The 24,576-nt window shown below is 42.6% G+C and overlaps 2 long non-coding RNA genes across 3 annotated transcripts in view; both read right to left on the bottom strand.

Annotated features, from left to right (window-relative positions):
* Positions 1 to 460: 460 nt before the first annotated feature.
* Positions 461 to 15,402, bottom strand: LOC132395087 (uncharacterized). Of its 2 annotated transcripts, none has more exons than XR_009512523.1 (3): positions 15,090 to 15,402; positions 11,803 to 11,968; positions 461 to 2,801 (listed from the first exon to the last, which is right to left on the bottom strand). It is a non-coding gene; the product is annotated as an uncharacterized LOC132395087 (long non-coding RNA). The 2 variants fall into 2 exon arrangements; XR_009512522.1 differs by lacking the exon at positions 461 to 2,801 and adding an exon at positions 4,626 to 4,697.
* Positions 15,403 to 15,656: 254 nt separating this feature from the next.
* The window catches only part of LOC132395909 (uncharacterized), a 78,060-nt gene continuing 69,140 nt past the window's right edge, over positions 15,657 to 24,576 (bottom strand). Inside the window, exon 3 of the long non-coding RNA XR_009512783.1 lies at positions 15,657 to 16,169. This is a non-coding gene — a long non-coding RNA (uncharacterized LOC132395909). The remainder of the gene's footprint in view (positions 16,170 to 24,576) is intronic.

Genomic DNA, 24,576 nt, shown 5'->3' on the forward strand with positions numbered 1-24,576 from the left:
GCGTCTCAGCACCTCCCCTCTGGACAGCCAGTGATAAAATACACGTTGTAGCGGTTGCTACACGCAGTCAGTAAACTGCAGTCAAAGATAGCTTTATTCGAACTAAACAGCCTTGCTTTTAAGCCTCCCTCAACCCGCCCCCCATGGGCGCGGATGCTGCAAAAGACACGTACTCACAAACCCCCGTAGGCTATCTCCCTTAGCCTGAACGCTGGCTAATTGTCAGCTGGTTCGGATGTGTCAGGAAATGGGTCGCCACAACGTCTTATTTAGATTGTCCAAGATCACCATAATCTTCAAATTTAGATTTACATTTCAAAAACTAACAAACTAACATAAAATACATTTTAATTAAATACTGACCATGTAGCGGTGTGCTACACGCAGCGCTAAAATTACGACACGGAGTCGGTAACTGCAGTCGAAGGAAAAAACTTTATTCGAAATCTTCAGCCTCACTTTTAAGCCTCCCTCAACCTGCCCCCCATGGCGCAGAGGCTCCAAAGCTCTGTGCTCGCAAACCCCCGTAGGCTATCTAATTGTGAGTCGGTTCGGATTTGCCAGGAAAAGGGTCGCCACAACCAATTATTTCCCAAAGCAACAGGGAGCCGCAGCACAGACGTAAAAGAGCCACATGTGGCTCCGGAGCCGCGGGTTGCCGACCCGCGCCCTAGTGGGCTCAACAACAAGCTGTTCTAAAAAGCCATCCCTTAGACATTCTACAAATTCACTCTCTGACCTGGCCTGGTTTTCCCAATCCACTTTCATGTTAAAATCCCCAACAATTATCATGACATTGCCCTTCTGACACGCCTTTTCTATCTCCTGCTGTAATTTGTAATCCACAATCTTGGCTGCTGTTTGGAGGCCTGTATGCAACTGCCATTAGGGTCCTTTTACCCTTTCCATTTCTTAAGTCAACCCATAGAGGTTCTGCACCTTCCAATCCAATGTCATCTCTTTCTAATGATTTAGTATTATTTCTTATACACAGAGCCAATCCACCTCCTCTGCCTATTAACTTATCTTTCTGATACACCGTATATCCTCGGACATTCAGCTCTCAATGTCAGTAATCCTTTAGCCAAGTTTCAGAGATGGCCACAACGTCATTCTTGCCAATCTGAATATGAATTTCAAGATCGTCCATTTTATTCCTTATGCTGCGTGCATTCAAGTAGAATACTTTCAGTCCAGTATTTGTTACTTTCTGTTTTAACTGCAACACACCTCTATTGCCCTGTAACTCATGCCACTGGCTGTGATAATGCCTCATTTCCTTCCTGTCCTTTCTATCATCTCATTTGCACGCTATCTTTGATTTATTTCTGTTTTCCCCTTCCTCAGCCCTATCACTCCAGTTCCCATCCCCCTGCCAAATTAGTTTAAACCCTCCCTAAGAGCTCTATTAAACCTGCCTGCTACGATATTGGACCCCTTTGGGTTTAGGTGTAACCTGTCCTTTTGGTACAAGTTGTAACTCCCCCAGAAGAGGCCCCAGTGATCCAGGAATGTGAAGCACTGCCCCCTACACCAGTCTCTCAGCCACACATTAACATGCCTGATCATGCTATTCTTGTGCTCGTTATCACATGGCACAGGCAGCAATCCTGAGATTTCTTCCCTGTGGGTCCTGCTTTTCAGCTTCCTACCTAAATCCCTGAATTCTCTCTTCAGGACCTGCTCTGTTTTTCTACCTTTGTCGTTGGTACCAACGGGTTCCAAGAGTTCTGGCTGTTCACCCTCTCCCCTCAGAATACTCTGCACCCGATCCGAGACATCCCGTACCCTGGCACCTAGGAGGCAACACACCATGCGGGTATCTCTATCAGGCTGACAGAACCTCCTGTCTGTTTCCCTCACTATGGAATCCCCTATGACCACCACATTCCTCATCCTCTCCCTTCTGCACCATGGAAACAGACTCAGTGCTGATCGCCGTGGTCGCCTCTTTCAGGTCATCCCCCTCAATAGTGTCCAAAATGTGATAACGATTACTGAGGGGAATGGCCATAGGGGTGCTCTCTACTATCTGAGCTCTTTCCTTCCCTTCCCTGATAGTCACCCACTTGTCTAATTCCTGCACCCTTGGGGTGACTAACTCCCTGTAGCTCCTATCTATCTCCTGGCACATACCCTCACAAGCTGTAGGTCATCAAGCCGCAGCTCCAGATCCCTAACACAGTCTCTCAGAAGCTGCATCTAGGTGCACCTGGCGCAGATGTGGTCATCTGGGAGATGGGAAGATTCCCAGGATTCCCACGTCTGACACTCAGAGCGAAGTACTAACCCTACAGACATGCTCTCTATTCCTCAAAAAATGCAAGGAAAAAAATGAAGTCCACTTACCCACTTACCTTGCCGAAGCCTGAATTACCTAAAGCCCTACCACTCTGACTTAGACCACTCCGTCGATGACCGCTTTGCCAGGCAGTGCCTTCTTTTTATGCCTGAACCTTCCCTGTTCTCCAACACATAACTGGTGCTCTGGTTATAGCTGAGTTCTCATGAAGTTTTCCCCTTTTAAACATCACCCCAGGACCTGTGCACCGCCTCCTCTTTCGTAGCTCTCCAACTCACGATTGGTGCACTTTACTCATGCATTGGACCCACAGTCTGCGTGAAAGCACCTGCCATATTCTAAACTTTCCTTGAAGACCATCTTGAATGAACTGGCTCTCTCCCGAGTATTGGCCCTTCCTCCTTGGAGTCATTCATCTGCACAAAGCACCTCTTGCAATGGATGCTCTCCTTCCTATGGCATTCTGCGGCATCTTTCCTTGTGTCCCGCTCCACAGCTCCTGCCAAAAGACCGAAAACCAGACTACTGTCCTTCAGAAATTGAAGAAGTCAGTTGCACAAAGAGATATTGAGGCCTAGGATTTTAAGCTCATTGATTAGTATTGTGTGAATGGTAGTGTTGATTGCAGAGCTGTAGTTAATGAAAAGCATGTGATGTATGCATCTACACTGTCCAGATGTTGCAGGGTTGAGTGAATGAAATGAGATCTGTTGTAGACCTGTTAAGACTATAGGCAAATAGCTGCAAATCCAAGTCACTCCTCTGGCAGGAATTGATGTGTTTCATCTCCATCCTCTCAAAGCACACTGTCAAAGAGGACATAACGTACTAAACGAATGGGGGCTTCAGGAATGGAAGATGAGCTTTTTGGTCTGTGTTTGTGAAGATGGAAAAGAAATTGCCCCCCACTCCTTCCTGATATCTCTAATTATTCTGGATTCTTTAGAACTTAATAGCTTTACCTTCACGTGGTCACTGCCTGTCTGTCACTCCATTCTCTTGTTTATATTTTGTCAGCTTTCTATCTCTGGAGGTTGAGCCCTTTCATTGATTGAATCTTTTTTTTTGTTATACATATACTAAGCTCACATGCTATTTTCCAAAGATGTTTGATGACAAAAATTGAATTGTCTTTCTCTGAAGAGTTGAAGGTATTAGACTTCTAGTTTAAGGGATCTATAAGCCTTAGCCACAGTTTAAATGAAGATTTGTAAGATAAAGGTACCAATGTAAATTTCATTATCTCAATTTTTTATCTAAACTTTATTTATTTTGAACTATATTGATTTGAACTGGGCCAAAATTATTTTCTCTTTTTAAATTTTCTTCTCCCTTCCCCCCTTCTTTTCCTATTTTCTTCCCCTAGTTCACAATTCAGCTTTATAACTTTATTGCTCTTGCCTGTGTAAATTTCACACAATTTATCATTTTGATTCCCTCTTACATTCCTTTACTGGTGCCATTGATCTCTCTTGTTTAATGTGTAGACCGTTTTAAAAGGATATTGGTTAGAAAGTATGTGCCAGGGATACTCTTTGGGAAGATGATGCACATAACTCTAGTTTTAAGGAGAGTAGTCAGAGTGCATTGAAGATACCAGAGGCAGGGTGGGAAAAAAGAGAAAGGAGAAACCTGGACATCCCATGATCAGAAACTTTGGAAACTTTGCACTGTGCAAAAATCTTAGACACATATGGAGATCTAGGGTGCCTAAGATTTTTGCATTGTTCTATATTTGTCAACATAGACTGGAGAACGAGCAAGTCTGGCGGGAACAAAGGATGTTGGGAATGGCGACGGTGGTGCGCCGTAGGAGCGGTGTGGAGCAGGTGGCAGAGAAGAGTGCCAGGGGTAGGGATTGGTTTGGGTGCAGACACCAGGCATTTGATTCCAAACAATCGGTTTACTGATCATTACAGAATGTCTCTCTGGTGCTTCCTGCTCCCTCCCCTCTCCCTTCCCCTTTTCCCAACCATAATTTCCCTCTTCTGACCCCTTCCCGCTCTCAGTCCACAATGGAGACCCATATCAGAATCAGGTTTATAATGACTCATATATGTTATGAACTTTGTTTTTTTTGTGTCAGCAGTACAGTGCAATACATAAAATAACAACAGTACTGGCAAAAATCTTGGGCATCCTAGCTCTATACGTGTGCCCAAGACTTTTACACTGTACTGTAGGTAGAACTTCAACTATGGATGATATGGAGATGAGGGAAATGCTACTTTCATAGCAAGAAGGATGGATTGAAATTTACAAGCATCTCACCCTCGAGAATATTGAAGTGGCTGGGATTTTGCACTGTTGAAATAACCTGGTGCTTGGTAATGCCTCTCCTTGGGGCTGGAATTGCAAATTCAATGAAGATCACTTGAACATTGGAGGTCTGAAGCTGGTAAGAAGTTAAACAAATATTTTCAGGCATATAATTAATTCATTTTTCCTAAATTTGTGAAATAACCTTTTTTTGGTTTGTAAGATATTTACATGGGGGTCATTTATTCAGTGTTTCATAAAGTATGAACATTAGATGCTCATACAAATGTTTTTTTTAATAAATTTTGTTTACCAAAGCTCTTTATCAACTCAAATCACGTCAATAGCCAATTGTTTTCATTCAGTAAAAATGGAACCCAGTCCCATATTATGAAACAAATTGGCCCTCAGATTGCTCATGGTCTATCGATCTGATGAGTTTTGTTTTATTTTGGTACAAAATGAACATTAATAAAATGCATCAATCTCCTATTTGAAAAGCAAGAACTAGATTTAGTACTAATAGCCCAACACAGTATACAATAATTTTAACCACTTCTACACACAGTCTCTGTCATCAAAATTATCTTCATCCTCATTTTAGTTTTATTCCAACTGTTTTATTCTATTCCATTTGGCCTAACTTGTTTTCAGGCTTAAAATAACCTATTTTATTTCTACACATTTCCCTGTAAAGTCTGATTAATGTGACATAATTTGGATTGTTTCTGTTTGTGGTTTACAGCAAAAAGTGACTGACTTTCCACCTTCGCATCAATGTAAGTTCCCTGTAAGAATTTAGAGGAAAAACATGCACTTATGTTTTGGCATACTGTAGAACTGCCAAGTAGAAAACGTTAAAACTCCAAACACATTTCCTGGCAGTTAAAATGTATCAATATGTTCAAAGACAACACAAAGAAATCGCAGCTTTGAAGATTACAGGAAACACTTTCTCCAGTAAATTCAAAACCACCAATATGAAACAATTTAACCCTCCTTCAACTGCAATAAATTAAACTCCATAAAATGTAAAAAACCAGAGTTGATTGAAATGACACCATGCTGTAGTATTGCTTAGCCCTTGTCAAGTGTTGTAAATCTGATCAGCAGTGAGCAAGGGCATTTCACTTCAAAAGTTGTATAGAAGGCCCTTGATTGTCCATGATTGTTGAGTTAAAAAAATGACAAGTAGTTAACTTTATGTGCTATATGAACTTCCATCTTTTGTCCATGTATCGGTGAAGCCTTTATTATGTGTTGAGTACACCATCTATTGAATTAAAAATTTCATTGTATAGACATACTGAACCAATTGAAAACCAAAAGTAACGCACAATGGGATAAAATTATTGTTGCAAATTGCAATGTTTTAGTTTACTTCATGAAGGAATTTCTTTGAGTGTGCTCATCATGGCCTTAGAAATCAGTAATGGATCCCATGCACTTTTGGAGGCTGCCAATGACAAATAGCATTGAATGTGGTGTGGGTTGCTCACACAGCAGGCTTCACTTGGATATTTTAAGCATGCTTCTCTGTTTGTTTGGAGGATCTTTACCTAATCTGCTGCCTAAATCTGAAGCATTGATCTTCAACCAGTAGGACCACATAGTACTTTGTTTGGTGTTTTCTTTAACCCCCTTTCCCTGTCCCACTACTGATCTTGTTTGTACCCAATCACCTCCTTCCTACCCACCTTCTCCATGTAGCAAACACTCCCCTCCACCACACAAACATATTGCTGGCTCCATAATTTATTTTTCAACTTTCTGAGACACCATTCCTTTCATGATTCTTCTTATTATATCTGATTTATACTGTTCTATTAAACATTACCTCTTAGAGCTTGTACACATTTGTCATGCAACTAGCATGGGTTTCCTTCGTAGTTACAGCTCAGCAACCTGACTTAGACACAGATTTTTAGCCCATAATATTAAAATCATGACTAGGCTATTTGGAAGTAAAAGGAGGCTCAGAGACTGGAGCACAAAGGAGCCGGAAGAATTCAATATATCAGTCACACTGTGTCACGATGCTTTATCAGGGGTAGAAAGAAAGGAGGAAGCTAGCATAAAAATATGCAGGAAAAAGCTGCACCAAGAACCTGCAGGTGATGGGTGGATCCAGTGAGGGGTGTGATAGGCAGATGAGGGAGGGACAAGTGTGGAAATAAGGTCAGAAGCTAGAAGATGTCAGATGGAAGTAACAAAGGGTGGATGAAGAAGGAAGCTGATAGGAGAGGAGAATAAAGGGAGGGAGTCGGGGAGGGGAATCGGTGAGAGGAAGGTGTGTGGGTGATGGGCAGATGAAAAGTAAAGAGATGAGATGATGGGGGGCTAGTGGATAAGGAGGAGATACAAAAGAAAAAAAATGAAAAAAGAAAGTAATGGGGAAGGGTCAGAAGGGATTGATTTACTGGAAGTCCAAGAAGTCAATATTCGTGCCTGTTGGAGGCTGCCCAGGTGGAATCTGAGGTGTTGTTCCTTTAATTGTGTTTAACCTCAACCTGGCGATGAAGGAGGTTGAGTACAAACATTATGGTGTGGGAATAGGAAGTGGAAGTGAAATGGCTGACCAGTAGGAGATCTTGGCTGGCATGATGGAAGGAGCAGAGGTGATGAAAAGTGGTCACTCAGTCTGCAATGGTCTCATTGATCTGGAGGGTGCTGCATCAAGGTAACCAGTTGAAGTCAATAATACCAATCAATTCACATATGAAAGACTGCCTTACTGGAAGGACTGTTTAGGGTTCTGAATGGTGACGAGAAATGAAATGCAGGGGCACCTTGTGTGGATACAGAAATGAATGCCCTTGAGGGAGGAGAATTAGTGGGGAGGGTTAATTGGACAAGGGAGTGACAGAACCCAGCAAAACTGGAGAGAAGAGAGCAGGGAAAGCTAAGCCTTCTGTAGGATCCCATTTGAAAAGACGGGTTGCAAAATTCTGTGGTGAAAGGCACAGATAAGTAGAAATCCAAAACACTCTTTTCCCAAAAAGTTGGCGAACACTCAAACTTTTAGCTGTTAAGATTGAAATCAATAGTTGTTTTTGCAGGAAAGTACATCAAGCAACATAGCATAAGGAGAAGTAAATGGAATTGATTTGTGGCTAGGCTGTGATCTAACTCAGGAGTGCAGGAGACTTGAGGATGATCAGCTCCTGCTCCTATGTGAGTAGGTTATTACATGCTTTCAGATAATGAGGTTAAATACTCAACAACATTCCCATTAAATGTGTACAGTCCTAAAAACCCATTAACTTTAAATACTTACTACTACCATTAAAAATCATTGATACTAACTTGCCAGGAGGCTGGGAACTTAACCATTCTGCTTATAGAGTGCACTTCAGATCCCAGATCTGGAGAGTTTTAGCTCTGGTGAGGGAGTGGTTGGGCTGGAGTTGTTTTCTGTAGACCATTGAGGACCAAGGAGAAATTTAATTATAAGTTAAAAATATAAGTTTAAAAAGTCTGGTTGGATGAACAGGAAGCATGCTTTTCTCTTGGCAATCATTAGATGTAAGGTGATTATTGAGAGGATTGGAGGGGAGTTTGAGGATAATTGCTTCCACACAGTAGGCTTATTCAGAAAGTCAGAAGGTATGGGATCCAGGGAAGTTTGGCCAGGTGGATTCAGAATTGGCTTGCCTGCAGAAAGCAGAGGGTCGTGATGAAGGGAGTGCATTCGGATTGGAGGGTTGTGACTAGTGGTGTCTCACAAGGATCAGTTCTGGGACTTCTACTTTTGGTGATTTTTATTAACAACCTGGATGTAGGGGTAGGAAGGTGGGTTGGCAAGTTTTCAGATGACACAAAGGTTGTTGGTGTTATGGATAGTGTAGAGGATTGTCAAAGATTGCAGACAGACTTCGATAGGTTGCAGAAGTGGGCTGAGAAGTGGCAGATGGAGTTCAACCCAGAGAAATGTGAAGTGGTACACTTTGGAAGGACAAACTCCAAGGCAGCATACAAAGTAAATGGCAGGATACTTGGTAGTGTGAAGGAGCAAAGGGATCTGGGGGGTACATATCCACAGATCCCTGGAAGATGCCTCACAGGTAGATAGGGTAGTTAAGAAAGCTTATGGGGTCTTAGTTTTCATAAGTCAAGGGATAGAGTTTAAGAGTCAAGTGGTAATGATGCAGCTCTATAAAACTCTGGTTAGACAACACTTGGAGTACTGTGTCCAGTTCTGGTCGCCTCACTATAGGAAGGATGTGGAAGCATTGGAAAGGGTACAGAGGAGATTTACCAGGATGCTGCCTGGTTTAGAGAGTATGCATTATGGTCAGAGATTAAGGGAGCTAGGACTTTACTCTCTGGAGAGAAGGAGGATGAGAGGAGACATAATAGAGATATACAAGATATTAAGAGGAATAGACAGAGTGGAAAGCCAGTGCCTCTTCCCCAGGGCACCACTGCTTAATAAGAGGACATGGCTTTAAGATAAGGGGAGGGAAGTTCAAGGGGATATTAGAGGAAGATTTTTTACTCCGAGAGCGGTTGCTGTGTGGAATGCACTGCCTGAGTCAGTGGTGGAGGCAGATACACTAGTGAAATTTAAGAGACTACTAGACAGGTAAACGCAAAGTACACTGCAGATGCTGGGGTCAAATCAACATGTACAAGCAAACTGGATGAACTCAGGAGGTCAGGCAGCATCCATTGAAAGGAGCAGTCAACGTTTCGGGCTGAGACCTGACGAAGGTGGAGTGGCGGAGCGGACTCGATGGGGCGAATGGCCTGCTTCTGCTCCTTTGTCTTGTGATCTTGTGATCTCTAAAATGCTCTCCCACTGAGAGACCTGACACCTGACCAGGTTCATTTCCCAATACCAGATCAACTACAGCCTCTCCTTTTGCAGGGCTTATCCACATGTCAGGAAACCTTCCTGAACACACCTAACAAATTCCTCTCCATCTAAGCCCCTTGATCTAATGAGAAACCAATCAATATTGGGGAAATTAAAATCTCCCATCACAACAACCCTGTTATTATTGCATCTTTCCAGAATCTGTCTCCCTATCTGCTCCTTGATGTCCCTGTTACTCTTGGGTGATCTATAAAAAACACCCATTAGAGTTATTGACTCCTTCCTGTTCCTAACTTCCACACACAGAGACTCCGTAGACAATTCTTCCTTTTCTGCAGCTGTGATCAATAGTGCCATGCCCCCACCTCTTTTGCCTCCCTCCCTGTCCTTTCGGAAACATCTAAAGCATGGCACTCGAAGTAACCACTCCTGCCCCTGAGCCACCCAAGTCTCTGTAATGGCCACCACATCACATCTCCAAGTACTGATCCACGTTCTAAGTTCATCCACTTTGTTCATAATACTCCTTGCATTAAAATAGACAAATCTCAAACCATCGGTCTGAGTGCGTCCCTCCTCTATCACCTGCTTATCCTTCCTCTCACACTGTCTCCCAGCTTTCTCTATTTGTGAGCCAACTACCCCTTCCTCCGTCTCTTCAGTTTGGTTCCCATCCCCCAATCCTAGTTTAAACTCTCCCCAAGTAGCCTTAGCAAAGCTCCCCGCCAGGATATTGTTCCCCCCGGGATTCAAGTGCAACCTTTCCTTTTTCCATAGGTCACTCCTGCCCCAAAAAAGGTTCCAATGATCCAGAAATCTGAATCCCTGTCCCCTGTTCCAATCCCTCAGCCATGCATTTATCCTCCATCTCACTCTTTCCCTATGTTCACTGTCATGTGGCACAGGCAGTAATCCTGAAATGACTACCTTTGAGGTCCTGCTTCTCAGCTTCCTTCCTAATTCCCTGTAGTCTGCTTTCAGGACTCTTCCCTCTCCCTGCCTATGTCGTTGGTACCCATATGTTACCACGATCTCTAACTGTTCTCCTTCCCACTTCAGGATATCATGGACACGATCAGAAACATACCAGACCCTGGCACCTGGGAGGCAAACTACCATCCATGTTTCTTTCCTGTGTCCACAGAATCGCCTGTCTGACCCCCTAACTATAGAGTCCCCTATCACTGCTGCCATCCTCTTCCTTTCCCTATCTTTCTGAGCCACAGGGCCAGACTCTGTGCCAGCGGCACGGCCACTGTTGCTTCCCCCAGGTAGGCCGTCTCCCCCAACAGTACTCAAACAGGAGTACTTATTGTCAAGGAGTACAACCACAGGGGTACTCTCTAGCCCAGGGGTGGGCAAACTTTTTGACTTGAGGGCCACAAAGGGTTCTAAAATTTGACAGGGGGGCCGGACCAGGAGCAGATGGACAGAGTGTTTTGGTAATACACCTCATAAGAGAAAATAAAATATCATGGGATATGTAGAAAACATGTGCTTTAATTTCAATTGAAAATGAACCAATGCATTACAACAAAATATCTGTCTTTGAAGTCCCATGGTATTTAGCTACTTATTGAAATGACTTTTAAAACACTGAAAATTACATTAATAAAATACAGCTTTTTTTAATACTAACAGTTATTATTTTAAAGCACTGAAAATTCTGTTATCCTTCAAGATATTATCATCATCACTCTCTTCCTGACTGTCTTTATTTCAAAAACGGTAGGAGATGCAGGTCTACTTGTCCTGCTCCTTCTTATTCAATTGTCCCCTGTGCCAAAACTCAACAACGACCCGCACAATGACAGAACATTGAGAGCGCACCAATATGCGGAGCTCTGTGCTCGCAAATCCCCGCAGGCTATCTCCCTTAGCCAGAACGCTAGCTAATTGTGAGCCAGTTTGAATGTGCCAGGAAATGGGTCACCACAAGGTCACAAAGTAAAGCGCAAATGTGGAGTAATACGCTGCACCTCAACAAAGGTCAATGTATATAGAGTGCGTCATCTATTGGGAAAACGCCAGAATTGCGGGGAAAAAACGTTAACAAGGTTTATTAATATAATTTCATCAAGTTCCGCGGGCCGTAGTTTGCCCATGCCTGCTCTAGCCTCTGACTCCTGCCCTTCCCTCTCCTGAATGTTACCCACTTATCTGTCTCCCCAGACGCCGGTGTGACTACTTGCCTATAGCGCCTATCGATCACCTCCTCACTTTCCCTGACCAGATGAAGGTCATCGAGCTGCACCCCCAGTTCCCTAACATGGGCCCTAAGGAGCTGCAGCTTGATACACCCGGTGCAGATGTGGCCATCCTGGAGGCTGGGAGTCTCCCAGACTTCCCACCTCTGATACCAAGCACAGAACACCGGCCTCACACACATTCTTCTTGTCTGTATTCTGCACAGGTAACCTACCTCACCTCGACATGTTATCGCCGAAGCCCCACTGAACCAGAGTCTTCCTGCTCGGTCTCCTTCTACACAGTTGCCCGCTCTGTAAAGCTGTCTCCTTTTAAACTCTTCTTGCTGCTCTCACCGGTTGACGTCCACGCACTTGCACAGTCGTGCCCCGATCAAACCGCTGAAAAAATAACACAGACACAGAAATAAAAATCAGAATCAGGTTTATTATCACTAGCATGTGCCGAGAAATTTGTTAACTTTGCAGCAACAGTACAATGTAACACATGATGAATATTAAAAAAACTGAATTACAGTATATATATATATATATATATATATATATATATATATATGATAGCTAATTAAACATAGTGCAAATCAGAAATATTTTTTTAAAAAGTGAGGTAGTGTTCATGGGTTCAATGTCTTCAATGTCTACTTAGAAATCAGATGACAGAGGGGAAGAAGCTGTTCCTGAATCGCTGAGTGTGTGCCTTCAGGCTCCTGTACCTCCTTCCTGATGGTATCAATGAGAAGAGGGCATGTCTTGGTTGGTGACGTTACTTGATGACAGAAGCTGATTTTCTGAGGTACCATTCCTTGAAGGTGTCTTGGATACTACAGAGGTCCATACCCATGATGGTGCCGACTAACTTTATAACTTTCTGTAGCTTACGTCAGTCCTGCGCAGTAGCCCAGCCCCTGCCCCAAACCTGACAGTGATTCAGCCTGTCAGAATGCTCTCCATGGTACATCTGTAGAAGGTTTCAAGTGTTTTAGGTGACAAACCAAATCTCTTGAAACTCCTGATGAAATATAATCGCTGACTTGCCTTCTTTATAGCTGCATCAATATGTTGGGACCAGATTCAGAATCAGGTTTATTATCACCGGCATGTATCGTGAAGTTTGTCAACTTAGCAGCAGCAGTTCAATGCAATACAGAATATAGAAGAAGAAAAAAATAAAATAATAATAATAAATAAATCCATTTACAGTAAACATATATTGAATAGATTAAAATCATGCAAAAAACAGAAATGATGTATATTAAAGAAGCGCAAGCTTAAACAGGACATAATGGAAGAGAGCCAAAAACAAACAGTAGGTGGATTAGGGTCCTTCCAATGCAACGACAGAGCTCTCCTAGCCAATGAAGTTGAAAAAGCTATAATACATTGAGCAGAAGCAGAAACGTTTCCTGGTCCCTTTGGAGTGATCCCAAAGATTGCGGTAAATGAATTAGGTTGTAGGTCCAAACCCTGTGATTAAGGATAACGTTCTAAAAACATCTCTCCAAAAATTATTTAATTTTATACAAGACCAAAACATATGAGTTAAGGTAGCCACCTCAGTGTTGCATCTATCGTAGGCGGGATTTATATTAGAAAAAATATGCGCTAGTTTATCTTTTGGCATATGCACCCTGTGCACTACGCTGAACTGAATCAAGGAGTGACAGGTGCAAATGGATGAATTGTTGACATCAGATGTTTGATATATCTTTTGAATTTGAGCGAACCTGGCAACGTTTCATTCAATATTTTCATATGATTTAAATTTTTTCTTTTTTTTTTACTTTTTTTTTCATTTTTTTAGGTAATCTTTTCTCTTCTTTTCTGTGACTTTTCCGATTTGACCAGAAGGATTTTTCTCCTTTTTTTTGTAATTATATCCTCAAATGGAATAAATGGGATGTCCAGTCTTTATTTTGTTTTAGGTTAGTTCAGTGTTTATTTTTATTTTTATTAATAATGGCAATTTTTGATCTTTTTTTGAATTGTTAAGAGGAGTTGTGGATATTGAGGAGCTCAATATTATACTATATATATGATTTTGACAGTGTACAGTCCTTTTTTGTTGTTTGTACTTCCATTGGGATATGTATTTGATATAACTTTTCTGATTTGTATTTGTCTTTATATATTTTTAAATCAATAAAAAAAGATTTAAAATGAAAATGAAACAAGTGAGGTGGTGTTCACAGGTTCAATGTCCATTTAGGAATTGGATGGCAGAGGGGAAGAAGCTGTTCCTGAATCCCTGAGTGTGTGCCTTCAGGCTTCTGTACCTCCTACCCGATGGTAACAGTGACAAACGGGCATGTCCCTGGGTGCTGAAGGACAATAATGGACGCTGCCTTTCTGAGACACCGCTCCCTGAAGATGTCCTGGGTACTTTGTAGGCTAGTGCCCAAGATGCAGCCAACTACATTTACAACCCTCTGCAGCTTCTTTTGGTCCTGTGCAGTAGCACCCCCTCCCCCCCCCCCCATACCAGACAGTGATGCAGCCTGTCAGAATGCTCTCCATGGTGTATCTACAGAATTTTTTGAGTGTATTTGTTGACATACCAAATTGCTTCAAACTCTTAATGAAGCATAGTCACTGTCTTGCCTTCTTTATAACTGCATTGATACATTGGGGCCAGTTTAGGTCCTCAGAGATCCTGACAACCAGGAACTTGAAACTGTTCACTCTCTCCACTTCTGATCCCTCTGTGAGGATTGGTATGTGTTCCTTCATCTTACCCTTCCTGAAGTCCAGAATCAGCTCTTTCACCTTATTGATGTTGAGTGCCAGGTTGTTGCTGTGGCACCGCTCCACTAGATGGCATATCTTGCTCCTATACACCCTCCAACTGAGATTCTACCAACAATGGTTGCATCATCAGCAAATTTATAGATGGTATTTGAGCTATGCCTAGCCGCACAGTGATGGGTATAAAGAGAGTACAGCAGAGGGCTAAGCACATACCCCTGAGGTGCACCAGTGTTGATCTGGTGCTGGTGGTGGACCTGAGGAGGGCTAAGGTACCAGTGACTCCCGTTTCCATTCAAGGGAGGAGGATTACAAATACCTGGGGATACGAATAGACAATAAACTGGACTGGTCAAAGAATACTGAGGCTGTCTACAAGAAGGGTCAGAGCCGTCTCTATTTCCTGAGGAGACTGAGGTCTTTTAACATCTGCCGGATGATGCTGAGGATGTTCTATGAGTCTGTGGTGGCCAGTGCTATCATGTTTGCTGTTGTGTGCTGGGGCAGCAGGCTGAGGGTAGCAGACACCAACAGAATCAACAAACTTATTCGTAAGGCCAGTGATGTTGTGGGGGTGGAACTGGACTCTCTGACGGTGGTGTCTGAAAAGAGGATGCTGTCCAAGTTGCATGCCATCTTGGACAATGACTCCCATCCACTCCATAATGTACTAGTTAGGCACAGGAGTACAATCAGCCAGAGACTCATTCCACCGAGATGAAACACTGAGCATCAGTCATTCTTATGAAGTAATTCTTACCTGTGGCCATCAAACTTTACAACTCCTCCCTTGGAGTGTCAGACACCCTGTGCCAATAGGCTGGTCCTGGACTTATTTCCACTTGGCATGATTAACTTATTATTCAATTATTTATGGTTTTATATTGCTATATTTCTTCACTATTCTTGGTTGGCGCGGCTGTAACGAAACCCAATTTCCCTCGGGATCAATAAAGTATGTCTGTCTGTTTGTCTGTCAGTGAGGAGGAGATATTATCACTAATCCACACAGATTGTTGTCTTCCAGTTAGGAAGTCAAGGATCCATCTGCAGAGGGAGATACAGAGGCCCTGTAATTAACCAATTAGGATTGTGGGAATGATGGTGTCACATGCTGAGCTATAGTCAATGAACAGCATCTTCACATAGGTATTTGTGTTGTCCAGGTGGTCCAAGGCCCTGTGAAGAGTCATTGAGATTGCATCTGCTGTTTACAATAGGAAAATTGCAGTGGGTCCAGGTCCCTGCTGAGGCAGGAGTTCAGTCTAGTCATGAACAACCTCTCAAAGCATTTCATCACTGTAGATGAGAGTGGGAACTTCTGGCCATAGCAGTGAGAGGTTGAAAATGTCCTGGAATACTCCCTCCAGTTGGTTTGCAGAAGTTTTCAGAGCCTTATCAGGTACTGCATCAGGACTTTCTGCCTTGCAAGGGTTCACCCCCTTTAAAGATAGCCTAATATAGGCGTCTGTGACAGAGATCACAGGGTCACCGGGTGCAGCAGGGATCTTCACAGCTGTAGTTACATTCTCCCTTTCAAAGCGGGCATAGAAGGCGTAGAATTCATCTGGTAGTGAAGCATCGCTGCCATTCATGCTATTGGGTCTCGCTTTGTAGGAAGTAATGTCTTGCAAACCCTGCCAGGGTTGTTGTACATCCGATGTCGCCTCCAACCTTGTTCAAAACTGTTAGATCCTCGGTGATATTGACACCCAGGAACATGAAATTTCTCACTGTCTCCACTTCTGATCCCTCTCTGATGATTGATATCTGTTCTCTCGTCCTTTCTGAAGTCCAAAATTGTCCAAATCATCTCCTTGTGGGTTGTGTATTTCTGATTCTATAACGTAAAATGGGAGACAAAAGTGTTAAATATTTTGCTGCACTATTCATGAGGAAATTTCAGAACTGGTATAAAATGAAAGTATATTTTTAAAGAATTTTACCTTGTTTAGAACAACGGACACGAGACAGCAGCTGTTACTTGCAACCTGTTCTAAAGGCTGAGGCTTTTTGCAGTAATTGTATTTCATTTCCCATTAGACACTAAATGTCAGTCCTTATCCGTGGCATTTACAGACTAAAGATTGAAAGGGTCTTTTAAAATGAGGCCGGCTATTTCAGTCTCTCTTAGCTTCTCTGCCCATCAATAAGTAGCCTACTGCACTACGCAGTTAACACAGGCATGCCATTTCCCTGATCTATAGATTGTGATTCAGACAATGAACTGCTGAACAAGCAGCCTCTTTGGTAAGTCAACCTGAAGGAGGAACAGAATGGAGACCGCATACATTTTAATTTCCCTCTCAGCCCCGCAAGTGGCAAGTCATTAGGGGCCTCCTGACTACCCTTGTCCATCTGAGCAGTGCCTCTTTCATGTGCCATTGGGTTGTTAATAAGAGTAGTGTTAAGTTAAATAATTCAAAATAAATTACCATCTAGAACCAGGGCTACTGATTAAAAATAATGGAACTTTTTTTTCTCAGAGATCCTAATTTTAGGAGCTCTCATCCTCAAGAGCAGTTTAAGCAGAATGTTTGAATATTTTTCAGGCAGAGGTAGACAGTTTATTGATTTGCGAAAGGGTGAGTGGTTACTGGAGGTTGACAGGAATACAGAACAGAGTTTCAATCAGATTAGTGCTAATCCTCTTGAACAGAGTCATAGAATCATAGAGCATAAGGCCCTGCTGACCATCAATCACTCATTTACACTAATCTTACACTAAGCCTCCCGTTTTATTTTACCCACTTTCTCAACAACTCCCCATAGATTATAACACACACTTTCACAGTTGGAGCAATTCACTGTGGCCTGTCAGCTTGCACAAATTTGGGATGTAGGAGGAAACCCAGGCAATCACAGGAAGAGCATGCAAACTCCACACAGATAGCAGTGGTAGTCAGAACTAAACCAAGCCACTGGAGCTATAAGCCAACAACTCCTTTAACTGTGTTGCCCCGCTGATGAAGCAGGCTCAAAGGTCCAAGTGGGCTCCTCCCATTCCTAACATAAAGCAAGCTGATTGCTAAGAGGTAAGGCAGCTCTGACAAGCTTACAGTTTAAAAAATAAGCAACTCACACATCCCTGAATGGAGGCTTTTGGTGCACGCACATTGCTTAACATTACTCACTGCATCTTCCAAGATTTACACCCATGTAACAGGACAAAAAGATGCAGATATTAGAAATCTGAGGTAAAAAGAGACAAGCCTATAAATGCTCAGCAAGTCAGATGATGTCAACATGAAGTTAATGTTTCATGTCGTTGACCTTTCACCAGAATGGGGAAAATGAGAAAAGTACAAAGTAGAATTCAAAGCTCAAAAGAAAATATATTATCAGAGTACAGACATGTCACCACATACAAGCCTGAGACTCCTTCCCTGTGGATATACTTAGCAGATCTATAGAGCAGTAACTGTAAACTGTAACAAACTGTACAAATGCAAATATGAATAAATAGCAATAAATAACGAGCATGAAGTAACAATTAAAAAGTATCCTTAAATGAGTGTAGCTATCCCCTTTTGTTCAAGAGCCTGATGGTTGAGGGATAGTAACTGTTCTTGAACCTGGTGGTTTGAGTCCTGAGGCTCTTCTACCTTCTACATGATGACAGCAGCACATAAAGAGCATTGCCTGGGTGGTGAGGATCTTTGATAATGGATGCTGCTTTCCTACACCAAAGTTTCATGTAGATGTGCTCAATTATGGGAGTTTTTTACCCATATAACCATAAAACAATTACAGAACGGAAACAGGCCATCTCAGCCCTTCTAGTCCGTGCCGAATGCTTACTCTCACCTAGTCCCACTGGCCCACACTCAGCCCATAATCCTCCATTCCTTTCCTGTCCATATACCCATCCAATTTTACTTTAAATTACAATACCGAACCTGCCTCTACCACTTCTACTAGAAGTTCATTCCACACATCTACCATTCTCTGAGTAAAGAAATTCCCCCTCATGTTACCCTTAAACTTTTGCCCCCTAACTCTCAACTCATGTCCTCTTGTTTGAATCTCCCCTACTCTCAATGGAAAAAGCCTATCCATGTCAACTCTATCTATCCCCCTCATTATTTTAAATACCTCTATCAAGTCCCCCCTCAACCTTCTATGCTTCAAAAAATAAAGACCTAACTTGTTCAACCTTTCTCTGTAACTTAGGTGCTGAAACCCCGGTAAAATTCTAGTAAATCTCCTCTGCACTCTCTCTATTTTGTTGATATCTTTCCTATAATTTGGTGACCAGAAATGTACACAATACTCCAAATTTGGCCTCAACAATGCCTTGTACAATTTTAACATTACATCCCAACTCCTATACTCAATGCTCTGATTTATAAAGGCTAGCATACCAAAATCTTTCTTCACCACCATATCCACATGAGATTCCACCTTCAGGGAACCATTATTCCTAGATCACTCTGTTCTACTACATTCCTCAATGCCCTACCATTTACCATGTATGTCATATTTTGATTATTCCTACCAAAATGTAGCACCTTACACTAATCAGCATTAAACTCCATCTGCCATCTTTCAGCCCACTCTTCTAACTGGCCTAAATCTCTCTGCAAACTTTGAAAACCTACTTCATTATCCACAATGCCACCTATCTTATTATCATCTGCATACTTACTAATCCAGTTTACCACCCCATCATCCAGATCATTAATGTATACAGCAAACTGGGCTGAATCCACTACCTTTTGTAGGATTTTCTGCTCAAAGGCATTGGTGTTGCCAAGCCAGCCTGTAATGCAGCCAGTCAGCACACTTTCCACTACAAATCTCTAGAAGTTTGCCAAGGTTTTTGATAACATGACAAATCTCTGCCAACTCCCGAGGAAGCAGCTTTTTTTACAATTGTACTTATATGATGGGTCTAGGACGGGCCCTCTGAGATAGTGCCACTAAGAAATTTAAAGTTACTGCCTCTCTATACCTCCGATCCTCCGATGAGTACTGGCTCATGGACCTCTGGTTTCCCTCTCCTGAAGTCTACAATCAGTTCCTTGGTCTTATTGACACTGAGTGAGAGGCTGTTGTTATTACACCACTCAGCCAAGTTTTCAATCTCCTTCCTGTATGCTCATTCATCACTCCCTTTGATACAGACCACAACAGTGGTGTGATCAGCAGACTTGTATATTGTGTCGGAGCTGTACCTGGCCACACAGTCATATGTAACTAAAGTGAGTCGAGCGAGGGCTAAGTACAAATCTCTGTGATGATCCTGTTCTGATGGAGATTGTGGAGGAGATGATTTTGCCAATCCAAACTGACTGGGGTCTACAAATGAGGAAATCCAGGATCCAATTACATAAGGGTGTATTCATGCCCAGGTCTTGGAGTTTACTGATTAGTTTAGAGGGGAAGGTGGTGTTAAATGCCAATCTGTAATCGATTCAGAGCATCCTGGTGTATGCATATTTGCTGTCCTGATGTTCCAGGGTTGTATGAAGAGCCAACCGGATAGCATCTGGTGGAAAACCGTTGCAACCAACAGAACAAGTGTGGTTCAAATCACATAGGAGGAGAGGGTGGAGAGAGCAAAAAGAATGCTTGCAATAGGGTGTGATCAAGATGGTCCAGGGGGCATAAATTCTGTTGCTGCCTTCCAAGAGGGGCGAATAAATACTGTTCTGTGAAAATAGAGGGAGATGAATAAGGACAGAGTAGAGAGAAATAAAATGTTGGAAACGTAAGCTGCAAGACATAGCAGTTGCTGTTTAAGTCATGGGTCATACATCACACCAATGCCTTTGAATGGAAAATCCTACAAAGATAGTGGATCAGCCCAGTACAACACCGGTAAAGCCCCCCCAACCATTGAGCACATCTATATGAAACACTGTTGTAGGAAAGCAGCATTCATCATCAGAAATCCTCACCACCCAGGGTATACTCTTTTCTTGCTGCTGTCAGGTAAAAGGTACAAGAGCCTCAGAACTCAAGCCACCAGGTTCAACCTTCAGGCTCTCGAACAAAATGGCCTAACTACACTCAACTTCATTTCCCCCATCATTGAAACGTTCTCACAACCAACGGACTCACTTTCAAGGACTCTTTTTCTCATTATTTATTGCTATTTATTTATATTTGCACAATTTGTTGTCTCCTGTAGATCTTTCATCGATCCTGTTATAGTTACTATTCTATAGATTTGCTGAGTATGTTTACCAGAAAATGAATCTCAGGCTTTTATATGGTGACATACTGTATATATACTTTGATGATAAAATCTACTCTGAATTTTGGTGACCAGAACCATTAATGCTGTTTCTCTTTCCACAGTTGTTGCTTGACCTGATGAGAATTTCCAGCAGTGTCTGTTTATAAGCTAAATACTTAATTGGAAAGAACAATTGAGATGCACATAAAATAAAATACCATGTTCTCAAGCTAGAAAGTTTTGGAGACTTGAATAGTAAGTAGCACAATTTACAATCGAGAAAGGAAACCTTAAGGTGTTCTCCAGAAGGAAAGGCACTTACAATGCACTTAGAGTGTGGAATTTGACCCGACGATGCAGACTTTGCCTGCTCCCTTCACCCACACCCACCCCGCCCCTTAAGTGATGACCCTGGTCCCAGCTCGGTGTCCGGCCCAGTACTCAGAAGACTTCTGATTGCCTCCTGCACCTAATAAAGTGGCCACTGAGAGCTCATCGTCTTCAGCTGCTGTAGCCCATCCACTTCAAGGTTCAACGTGTCGTGCATGCAGAGATGCTCTCGCTGAACACCACTGTTGTGATGCCTGCTTATTTGAGTTACTGTCACCTTCCTGTCAGATTGAACCAGATTGGCCATTCTCCTCTGACCTCTCTCTTTAACAAGGTGTTGCCACTCACAGAGCTGCTGCTCGCTTTCTAATTTATCACACCATTCTCTGTAAACTCTAGAGACTGCTGTGTGTGACGATCTCTGAGAGCAGCAGCTTCTGAGATACTCAAACCATCTTGTCCGGCATAACAATCACTCCACAGTCAAATCACTTAGATCACATTTCTTCACAATTCGTATGCAAATCTGGACAACTAAACCTCTTGACAGTGACTGCATGCTTTTATATATAGTATTGAGTTGCTGCCACACAACTGGCTGTTTAAATATTTGCAGTAACAAGCAGAGGTATAGTGTGCCTAGTAAAGTGGCCACTGAGTGTATGTGTGTACACGCACGCACACACACACACACACACACACACACACACACACACACACACACACACACACACACACACACACACACACACACACACACACACACACACACACACACACACACACACACAAGCAAAGCCGGTATGTAGACACACAAAAATCAATGGATAAGACCTGCTAAATGTATTTAAAACAACTGAATTAAATTAATTGAAAATGTCTACTCCCTGCTCTTTGTTTAGCTGCTTCTCCATATGTTGACTTCCAACTTCTCTTTCTTTCTTTAAGATAGCTGCTAAAACCTATTTTATTGACTAACTTTTTGATTCCATCTCATCTCTGAAACTTAATTACTAAGTTAAGCTTCCACTCTCAGGATGGAGGAGCAACACCTTAATTCTGTTTGGATAGCCTCTAACCTGATGGCATGAAAAATTATTTTACCTTCCCCTCCACTCTTCTTCTATTCTTCATTCTGGCTTTTCACCTCTTCTTACTTTTCTATCACTTCCCCTGGGTCCTCTCCTCTTTCCCATTCTCCTATGGTCCACTCTCCTCTCCTATCAGATTCCTTCTTCTCCAGCCCTTTACCTTTCCCTCCCACCTGGCTTGACCTAACACCTTCTAGTGAAACTCCTTCCCCTCCCCTACACCTTTACATTCTGGCAGCTTCCCCCTTCCCTTTCAGTCCTGAGGAAGGGTCTCGGACTGAAGCGTCAACTGCTTACTTTTTTCGATATGTGCAGACTGACCTGCTGAGTTCCGTCAGCATTTTGTGTGTGTGTTGCTTTGGATGTTCAGCATCTGCAGACTTCCTCATGCTTATTATTAAATTTTGCTTGACTGTAGCCCTGAAAAGCCACAAAAGGATATTTGATCTTATCCGAAGTGCTTCATTGATTCAAGGTGCTGAGTGTTTGAAATTCTGATCGCCTTTCCTGTTGTGATTTCCCTGCCTAGAATGATCACCTGCAGATTTAGAGTGTGCACAGATGATTCAGTTCCAAAAACCTATCATAACAGTTAAAAATGATGAGGCACCTTGCATGGGGAAGAACGAAGTGATGCCAGGATCTGTTTAAAGAGCTGTAATTGAGCAGCTGAATTGAGCAACATCATTTAAGGCCAGATCTTGCCTCTGAGCAGCTGCTGGCACTTCCTGCCAGAAAGAATCTTGTTGGGATGGCAACAGTACTAATTTTACTGGCAGCTACAGCAGGTATTTCCCTGTTCCTCTGCACCAGCCACCTGCCTGGTGCTAGAGAGCAGGTGCGGAGAAAGCTGCACTGTCTGATATAGAACACTGATAAAAAGAAGAGGTACAGAACAGTGAGCTTAGTCGGGAAAAATGAGTGACAATGAGTTAAATGAAGGATAATAGATCTCTGGAAATTAAAAATAATATATATAGCAGAGGTAGCTAGGGACAGAGACTTACTGCCCATTATGCCACTGGTGATTAGGGCAGCAATGAAGATCCACCATTTCTGTTGGTGTTCAGGGCTTCCTTCATCATGTCAGTAGCTTCCTCACGGTTCTCACTACTCTCAGTCATGCTAGCCCTGGAATACTGTTGAACTCAGATGCAGAAGGAATCTTCATTGTTTCTGTAACAATTTTATTTTACCAGTCAGTGTTGTTAGCCCTAAGCTAAACCACCAAACCTGGACAACTGGTGGACCACTCTTAGTCTGGCCTCCACCTTTTGACTTGTTTGGCCTGGGAGACCCTACCAAGAGCCAAAGCATAAAGCCCCGACTCCAGCCAATGTAGCTCTCTGGGTCATTGAGGCACACAAGCCTCCAAACCCTACCTCAAGGTTGTGGTCCTCTTGGAGGAGAGCCAGAAAGATGGAAGGTAGTTGTTCATGTCTGTCAAGATAACTGGAGGCTGTTGATCCAAAATAAGGACCCTTCGTGATGGATGCTTCCTTCTTAAGGCATGGCCTTTTGAAGATGTTCACGATGGTGGGCGGGCAAGTGCCCCTGATGGAACTCGCTGAGCTCACAGCCTTCTGCAGCTTTTTCTGAACCTGTGCATTGACATCTCCATGCCAGACAGTGATGCAATCAGTCAACCAGGCAGAATCCGCTCTATGGTGAACCTGTAGAAATTTGACAAATTTAACAATCTTTGATGACATACCAAATTGCTTCAAACTCCTAACAAAGTATAGGCATTGTTGTGCCTTCTTCATGATTACATCAATATGTTGAGTCCAGGATGGCTCTTCATAGTTGTTAATACTCAGAAGCTGTTAATCCTTTCCACTGCTGACCCCCTCGATGAAGACTGCTGCATGTATTTCTGACTTCCCCTTTTCGAAACCCACAAATAATTCCTTGGTCTTACTGATGTTGTTGTTTCAGTCAGGTTGTTGTTTCAATATCACTCAGCCAACTGATCTATCTCGCTTCTGAACGTCTCCTCGTCATCATCTGAGAATCTGCCAACAACAGTTGTGTCATTGGAATATTTATAGATAACGTTTGAACTGTGCTAGCCACACAGTCATGAGTCTAGAGAGAGTAGAAATAGCTAAGGCAGCCAGTGGGGCACAATGGAACCCAAAGCTACCAACTGGAATTTGGGAATCAGCAGGCAGTTTTCAGGGAGCAAGCACGGGTGAGAAATTTCAAGGCAGGAGTCCAGCATGAGTCTCCTTGAACCACAGAGAAACCAAAAGATGATTGCCTTCGAAAGAAAGGTGACGCAGGCTTGTATGAAGAGGCAAATCTCAATTTCATTAAAATTATGAATTCCCTTGGGACTAAAGCCATTCTTCTAGCCTAGAATGAAGCTGGAACACAAGCTGAATGTATTGAATTCCAGTGTTACAGTCACTCTTAACTACTGTCGAATGCTCCTTGTATATGGAGAACACCCCTCATCTGGGTCCCAACCTCACTTCTCATTATATTTGTGGTTTACGTAATAAGTGGAGATTAAGTCCTTTTAACAAGAAAAGCTGAATGATCTTAGATATGAAGACTCAGCAAACCTGGAGTTTTAATTGCATCCTTTTACAGAGAGGATAGAATCTAGGTCTATCAGACTGTTGAGATAAAGAGTT

The sequence above is a fragment of the Hypanus sabinus genome, chromosome 6 (genome assembly GCF_030144855.1).
Source record: "Hypanus sabinus isolate sHypSab1 chromosome 6, sHypSab1.hap1, whole genome shotgun sequence".
In the NCBI taxonomy this organism is placed as follows: domain Eukaryota; kingdom Metazoa; phylum Chordata; class Chondrichthyes; order Myliobatiformes; family Dasyatidae; genus Hypanus; species Hypanus sabinus.